Genomic DNA, 9139 nt, shown 5'->3' on the forward strand with positions numbered 1-9139 from the left:
TGATGGCAAAGCTGTCTTTAGAGCACAGCCCTGAGGGCATCTTGTTTTACATTTAAAAAAAAACAATTGTGAAATACAACTCAAACTTCATGGCTTGATTTACAGTACAGCTGGCAGAATTTCCCCCCCCACCCCCGTCCTAAAGAACACTTGAAACCTTCTAAAATAGTCCTCCTCCATCGTGAGGTGAACCAACAGGTCCCAAACTGGAGGACAGAAGCAGCCCACTGGAACTAGCTAAAGCTCCAGTCATTTGGATTCTCCTGGGGAAGCTGAGGCACATTTCAATCGGCAGCCTGAATCAGTCTCCCGTGTTGGGGTGGATGGCCTGGCTAACAGTGCTTTGCTGCTTCATGCTTTTGCTTCCTGCTCTGGTTCTGAAAAGTACACCCTGGACCTGAGATAACGTTTTCCCTGAGCTGTCACTGTGATAGCTATTCCCAGGAACTGTTTCAATTTCAGTGAGTCTGCATTTTCTGTCAAAGTAACATTTTTGTCAAAAACCTCCAGACTGTTTCTCATCCAAAGCCTTCTGAAGTCAATGAAAAACATTCCTCTTCAAGAGAATTTTAATTATTCTTAAGTATATCGGAATAAAAGCATAATCACATTAGGAATTTGCTCTCTTGACAGAGGTCCATATTGATCTTTTTTTTTTTTTATTTTGCACTAATGAGAAGTAGGAATGGGGCTATCAGATAAGGATCTGGACTTCCACTTGGTCTGAAGAAATGGGGTATGAGACAGGTTCATGCCTGCCAGAAAGCTTGTGTTCCTTTCCCTGCTGGAATAGTCAAGCAAGGACAGCCTGATTCAAAGGACAGCCTTGGTCACACAGTAATGTTGTGGTCAGATGTGTGTTAATATAAATCCATGCTGAATTTAAAAAAAATAAAAAAGCAAAACAAAAACAATTCATAAACCAGAAACATGGCCTTTTCTTCCTCCCTCAAAACTTTTGGCTGATAGAGCATCATAGATCTTAAACATGTCTGGAAGATGTTCAAGAGGCAACAGTTGCAACATCATCGCTTAAGGAAGAAAAGCACATAATTAAAAACAAACGACAATAAAAGAGAAATGAAATCACCTCTCCACCTAACTTCTTTCACAGGCATGCATGTGTGTACACACACACACATTCTCTCAAAATCTTGGTGAGCTATTAGCCTGGATGTTACTCAAGTCTTGGAGTGATCCAGTTCTCTTGGGAAGAAGAAGAAAGAAAAGCTGCCAACTTCATGCATCAAGTGGAACAATAATCCTGAGCTAAGAGAAAAGCTTCCAAGTCCTCAGATGGTGAATTATTTATCTGCTGACATAGAACAATACACACTTTGTAGTTGATGTACGAGATTTCCTATGTGCGTCGCATTAGAAAGCGTGGGGGTGTGGAGTTGTATAATTATACTCCTTTTTTTGACAGGGGAAACACCCGCTCCCTCCATGGCTTTAAAATCTATAATTAGCCACAAGGGAACCTGAATGTCTCCAGCAGCCCTTTCTGAGGTGTTTGGTTATGTTACTAGGACCAAAGGATGCTGTTGGCAAAAGTTGTTGGAGTCAAAGCCCTGGGATTATCTGTCAGCCCCCAGGGCGACTCCCCTGGAGCATCCCAAAGGGCCCCAATCAGTGCACTGCAGTTGCTTTTTAATTTCTTCCTTTTTTTTTTTTCTCCTCCTGCGTTACTTTTATTTCTCTGACTTTGAATCTGTCATAAGGATTTTGTCTTCGAGACTGCCTGTAAAATAACTCTTACCACTGTGCTGTTGGGATGATAATGGAGATGTGGTTTGTGACTCAGCAGGGAATGCCACCTTAGGAAGTGAGTCTTCACTTCAGGATGGCAAAGCCTTGGCCCTGAAGTTGAGACCTGGCAGAAGGCAACTGCTGTTAGGATTTCATTGCCTGAAGCCCTGAGTGGCAAGAATGTGGCTTGTTTAACCTAGGAAACATCTGAATTCTTGTAACTTAGTCAAAAAAACAAAACAAAAAAAACACCCTATATAAATAGCACCAGTTATCTCAGGGAAAAAGACTTTGTATCCTGTCACAAAGCTTTTGAGTCAGCTTTTAATTCCTTTAATCTTTATTGAAGGTAATATTCTTCTGTGGACCAGCTGCACTACTGCCTGTGATCAGCAAACTGGTGCTTTGCTCCCCAGCATCCCTGAAGCAGGCAAGATGCTGCTGCAAGAACTGCTGGAAATAAACCCTGGTACTGCCCTTATGCAAAAAAGCACCCCCTGTGGATAATGTAAAGCCTGTTTATGGGCCATAAAAATACTTTGGAGATGTTCAGCAGTGTTAAACACCCCCATCTCCTGATAGTCTCCTAAGTGCACATAGCTGCTAGATAGATGTCCTCTGCCTGGCTGGTAACACTCTGTGCTGGCTTTCTCAATGGAGAGGCCCAGGGCTGAAGAGAGCAGCTGGTCGTGGGGGTCAGGGTCGGGGCACATTGCATTGCCATTGCCCATTTGGGAGATCAATATAGGACTTCAGCCTCCGCCACTTCAGCACCTTTCATTGGGACTGTCCTCACTTGTATTTAATGTGAAACAGGTCGGGTGTGTCCCAAGATCCCAGCCTGGGGAATGCAAGTGTTTTGTCCAGGTTGCTCACATGAGTTGATTCCTATCTGGATGCATTGTCTCTGCTTCTGGAAACTGTCTTTTGATTTGTAGTCCTCAAAGCAGGAGAGCATGGGAAAAAAACAGGCATGGAGGAATGAAAACAAGATGAGGATGCAATAACTCCATCTCAGGTCCTGCTGTAAAATAACTTCATGCATTGGTTTTCAGAGAGCTCGGTGACAGGCACAAGGCATCTTTTAATTGAGATACTGTGGATGGGATGCCAAAAATAAACTATTTTTGTCTGTTCAAAGGAGCCACTGCCAACTTGTGAGGTGTCTTTCAAAACAGGAAAAGGCTGCGTAGAAGTGCAAGAAAACATGGTGTGTAGCTGTTTCCCCTCTCTGACCTAATCCGAAGACTGGTTCTCCTGGTGGTGAGGTGTCCAGGCTTTAAACAAGATAGGAGACCATTTCCAATTTTATACTAATCAGGCCAAATGTCAACGAAGCTGATTTAAATCCATTCCCTCAAGCTCAGCTCCCTACCCGAGCTGTTTTGCAAAGGAGTGTTGATTACGATTAGTGCTGATAATCACTTTTCTGATAGAGGTGTTATAAACCATGGTTTTATCTCGTGGTATCAGCACCAGCAAAGGGAGAAACCACAGCCATGAAACTTGACACCACTTGCTGCCTTCGGTCACCCAGCTTGGTGCAATAAAAGAGCTCACACAAATCTCCTTTCAGAGCCTTTGCTTCCTTGTCTCAGGATCGCAAACACCTGCAAAACTCTCTGCAAATATCTAATCACCACCTGTAACGTGACCGAACGGCGGCACCATTCCCAGCCTTCACCACCTTCACTGTCCTGGGCAGGGATTGCCGAAGTTGCTCTTTGCCTTCACTTTCTTTGAGCTTATGCAACTCTGCTGTTCAGCGTGTTGCAGAACAGCCTGGTGACTGATGAAATAGCTTGCAGAGATGACAGGACGCAGTGTAGGTCTTCCCACAGCACTCTTGGAGCAGAGCCACGTGGTGCTGTGGGTTGGGGTCTGTCAGAAGGCTGCAGGCTTCTTGACCCACATGTTTGTGCTAAGCACAAGGTGATGTTCTGATATTTGGAACAAGGAAAAACTCCTTGGACCTTGCCATGAGTTTGTGTTTGTATCCAGAACTGGTGTTCCTTCACACCCTAGCATTTTCTGTCTTAAGACCTTCCTATTCTACAGGCTTGGGATCCCACCAGCACATAGGCATTTTGCAATACATGTTCAGAGCGATCAATGTGCCAAGTGTACATGAGGAGTGGGAGTAACGTGAGGTCATTTGGCCTGCTGGCATCACCAAAACCCTCTTGACCCAAAAATCTATGTATGCCCAGGTGCCATTTATTCGAAGTGGGGGGCATTTGACACGTGCCCATGCCTGTGTTGGTAGGGCCAGCTCTGCAGTGGGATGTCAGCAGGAGCTCAGCTGAAACCTGCCTCACTGGGCCCTTTTGTAAGCTCTAAGATAGGAGATAAAGAGCTGATTTCCCTTGGAGAGATGTGTCCTGCTTCTAAGAAGGTAACTGCCTCAGAAATAGGAGTTTGTAGGAAGGGCTGAGATGCTCCTCTGGCTGTGCTTAAACCTCATTTAGTTAGTGACATTTCCACACAGGGAAAGTGGGCACAGAAGCAGCTGAACCTGACATTACCTGTTGAGTTGGTCTTACCATTGCTCTGGATCACTGTTTTATAAATACTTCATCTCCATGAGAAGGTGCTTGCTGCAGCATGTTGGAAGCTGACTAGGCAGAAGCTTTGCCTTCGATAAAAGTACAAGAGAAAGGAGCTGTCTAGTTTTGTCCACGTGTTTTTTCTAAAAATCTTTGAAGAGAGACGCTGTTTTGCATTCATTTAAAATATGGTTAAACTGCAATGCAATGCTTGAGTGCTTGCTGCAAGATATCTGTACGTCTGCCAAAAAGCAGGGATGCAGAGGGAACGATGCAGCCTGGTGGCATGTCAGTGCTGATCCCCCTGCGCAGGAGGGGGCCACCACACAGTGCTGCTCCCGGCAGACCTCACACCTTGCTGTGTGGGTTGTGATGCTGAGGGGATTTGTTGAGGATGCTGTGGCAACGCCAGATGTTGTCAGATCCAGACAACTTCACTTCTCTGAATCCAGAGGAGAGCGCTTGCCTTCCTAGGCTGAGGTCTGGTAGGAATCCCGCTCCCAAACAGTGTAAGAGCAAGCAGATTTTGTGCCTCCAAGAGGCTGAGCTTTGGAAATTTCAGCCTTTTAATTCTCACTGGTGTGTGTGCTGACAGCAAGTCCGTTCCTCCTGAGCAAGGCACTGCCCTGGGACAGCTGACAGGGTTCACTGAACTGGAAACTTGAACCTCTGTAACTCTTTTTGGACCCTGTATCTGCTTAGCAAGTCTTTCATTTTAACCAGTGCGCTCATGTGGCACAGTTTTAATCCTTCACTGCTTTTGAAGAACAGTCACTTAAAGCAAAATCTCAGCCTTGGGGGAGTCAGTGGAAATTTTGTCGCTGACTTTGGGCACTTCTCTGCCTTTTGTGTCCCCACAAGGGCACTGAGTGAGCGGAGGGGAGAGCTCCCGTGTGTCTCAGGTCCCAAATGAAGCCAGGGGGCTGGGAGGAGGAAGTCAGGGTGCCCAGCTGTGCATTGAGCTGCCTCTGACGAGGGCTTCCTGCCAAGTCCTGGCTAAAGTGGGTAATATGTACTTTACATGCCCCATACACACGGTCTCTCCTCGCTCAGCGTCAAGGCCACGACGTACCGAGCGCTTTCTGTGAGAAAGAAAAATACGCAGGTAAACAGCGGCAGCCCTTAGCTCCAAACACGTCTCGGTTGGTTGCTCCTGTTTTCTTGTCCAAGGAGTGGTTCAGCTAAGGGAAAGGTGATTTGAAGCATTACCAGGGCATGGAAAACACCTATTAAAAGTGGAATGCTTCGAAATACTGGAAATGGCTCCCTTGTGCAAGAGTGGCTGTTTGCCTCGGCCACTGACCTGTCCTTAGAGATCCTCTCCTCTCAAAACTGTCTGAGAGCTCCAGAGTGATCCCTGACCTGGAGGGAGCTGGAGCTGGGCAAATGTCCTCCTCCACAGCATCCAAGGGGCTATCTGGGAGAAACGGTGAACAACAAGAGCACCTTTGAACCCTCTGCAAATATCTAGAAACATAGTGAACACTGAAAGAAGGGAGGGAAGGGAATAGGGTGCTTACTTCAAGTAATTCGAGTTTGAGTGTCAGGAGTAAAAGGCTTAAACTGAGCAATGGAAACTGTAGATTTAAATGTCAGGGTATATTTCCTAACAGGGATTTCTGTCAAGCTGTTGGATAATCCCAAAGGAAAATGGTGGAAATCTCATACGTAGATATTTCTCAAATTAGGTTTGGATAAAGGCAACAGATTCTAGCAAAAAGCAGTTGAACTAGATAATCTAGGAGTATTTTCCCATCTCTAAAGTGTGATTTATGCTATAAACACTGCCAGACCCTGCAAACTAATCTGTTGTGTTAAAAGTGACTCAAACATGATTGCTTATATTTTTATACCCCTCATGATGTTAAGCTTTTGGTTTGCCAGGAAGAGTTGGAGTATCCAGGACACACTTTACTGTGAATGGGTTTCTTGAACTATAATTACCAGGCAATAAATCCATACAAGTGGGAAACCTCTCAGCTCTTGTGCTGAATAATACGAATGGACAGGAACAGACTTTTCTGGGGGTTTATGTTTTTGTGTGAACTTGGAAGGAATTGAAACACAAATGCTACTTTTGAAGGGCCAGTTAGGGCAGAGGCCACAAAATTGTTCTTTACATTAACAGTAAAAAATGTATTTGCACAGCTATTTCTTGGATGGAAGCTAGTGCACCGACAGCTGGTTTTAATTATGCAAACAGATGCAATAGCTGAGCAATTACAACTTGATCACGGGCCCATGAGAAGCGAGGGGATCTTTAGCAGTCCGTGCCTAAACTACTCGTGTTGGGCAGGATCGGACCCCCAGGTGAGAGATCTTGCACTCGGCGCAGCAGTTTGGGAAGTGGTTGAGAGTAAGACTTTTCCCATGGCAGGCTCTGTTCGTGCTCTGGCACATCACTGTCTAATTTGGGGGTGGGTATGGGTCCCAGGGAACGCCCAGCTCAACTGTGGTTCATTGGCTCTGTTGGACTTTCTGCCTGCTTCCAATGGCGTAAATGACAGGAAAATATGACTATGAGCATCCCTGGGCAGTTCCCTGCCACTATTTGGGGGAGTTGGCAGCTGTATCTTGCCAGGGGAGTTTGCTACTGATCATCCCTGTAATTACTATCAGGGTAGTGGATTTATGAGAGACCTCAATACAGGTTTCATATTACTACAGACACACTGCAGAGAGAGTCTCTTGTCCAAAAGAGTTTAAAATTTAAACTCAAACATGGAGCTATTGGTCTGAGTGTTTTATGCACAGATCACCAAGTACCAGAGGACTGCCAGGCTTACCACCCCACTGAAGGCAACGGGACTTCGGTTGTCAGTGATGATATGAGTAGGGTTAAGCCTCTACAATTGGTGTTTCTTTATTCAATGTCTTTAGTTATTATTTTTCCTCTCCCTGTACCTTAAGGGGGGTGTACAGGCTATCAACAGGTGGGCCACAGCTTCATCTGCAAATAAATGTATATGTCTACATATGTACAGATGTATACGTATGCATGTGTAAATATACACACATATATCACACACACACACACACACACACACATATATAAACCATACAGAATTTAAAGAGAAGTAAGTATGAGCTCCTAGCTGCCCAAGTGAAGCATTCTTAGTATCATCAGTCACAGCGCTGCGCTGGAGCAAAGACCTAGTACTGCCTAGAAGGACAAATATGAAGTTATCAGAGAAAAGATGTGCAATTCCTTGTGCATTCAAGGAATTGTGTGAAAACCCAGCCTTCAATGGCTTATCATAAAAAGCCATGGTTTCTGCAGGTGGTTCCCATCACTCTTTCCCCTCCTCTGCCCCAGGACAGAGCCTGTTCACTGTGTCCAGCTGAATTGAGAGGAAAGTCATCTTCTGAGACAGTCCAGCCGTCAGGCTCTGGGTCTAACCCTGAAAATAGGAGCTCTGACCCAGATGAGGTTGGGCCTTGTTGCCTTCTCAATCTGTTTAATATCACTATCAGCTCTGTAGGAGGATTGTTCCTGGCACATGTGAGAGTACTGACGAAGCATTGCTCTGCTGATTAAAACATGTGCAAAGCAAGCTGTGTCGGGTGCTGCCCTTCCACCTCAGGGAAGTCTGCCCAGCCTGGATGGCCAGCTGAGACCTTCTTCAACCCTTTATTAGAGATAAAGGAGGGTGGGAGACTTCAGAAAGTAGGCCTGTCCTGTTGCTTTTAAACACCACTTTGCAAAAGGCTGACTCAAACTGTTCTTCCATGGACAGTGATGGTGATGCCCACCCAAAGCTCTCCGACATGGCAATGTCTGGCTTGGTTTCTCCATGACAGAAAATCATGCTGAAGTGGAGGTCCTCAGGTTGGGTTGAGAAATGGTGACATAGCTGTTGGAGGAAAACATACGGGCTCCTACCCTTGGGCTAGGCGTTAAGCCTTCTGCCATCTGGTTGGTAAAATCACAGCTGGGACACAAATCAGCCAGGTTCCTTCCTTCCCATGGCTGGACCTGGCCCTGGGGAATATCCTGCCTGCATCTGGCTTGCAAGTGTCTCCCTTTCCTCCTCCTGACCCTTTGGTGTAGATCCCCAAATCCCTCCCCATGCGGCAAAGAAGGGGACAGGGGGATGGGGATCTTACAGGGCTCCCCTTAAGAGCTGTCTGACATTTCATTGCCAGCCCTGTTTCTTCCAGTCCTGCTTCCTTTTCCACCTGCAGCTCCACGCTTCTCTTAGCCTGCTCCCTCTACTTTTCCCATGTGCAAAATGTGGTAGGAATTCAGTCTTGTTTTCCTTCTTGTACTCCTATTTAAGATTGTTCCCTTGTCACAAGTTCTTCCCCTACAGGTATCCTTACAAATGATATCTGAACTACTGTCCTAAGCTAGGAGAAAGTGTCCTTGTCTGTTTGGTAATGACTTCTGGCCATCCCAGACCAGGTGCAGGAGCTCTCTCAAAGAACCTGAGGACGTGCAGGAGTGAATAAACAGGAGGTGCTGAGCACCATGTGGAATCAGACCTGGCAGGAAAGAGCATCATAAGGAGAAAAGTCTAGGCTCCACATTTGGTTACTCCTCTACCATATGGCCTTGGGCAGACCATTAACCTTCATTCCTACCTGCCTGATGGGAATAACATGTGGCCCACTTCAAATTAGAGTGGAGACCTCTTAATCCTTCCAGAATTACACCCTTCCTATGCAAAGCCTGAGTTTTATTAAAGATCTTAGACCAACCTTTACCTCATAGCGTTTGATCACAGATTTTTTTCTTGGCTAGATGTTTCTTTCATTGCAATTCCTGCTGTGACTTTCCCAACACTGCCCTTTCTGTCAGTCTATATATTTTTCTGGTTGGAACCGTAGATCTCTGAACAAGC

Source organism: Anas platyrhynchos, chromosome 13 (assembly GCF_047663525.1).
Source record: "Anas platyrhynchos isolate ZD024472 breed Pekin duck chromosome 13, IASCAAS_PekinDuck_T2T, whole genome shotgun sequence".
Classification (NCBI taxonomy): domain Eukaryota; kingdom Metazoa; phylum Chordata; class Aves; order Anseriformes; family Anatidae; genus Anas; species Anas platyrhynchos.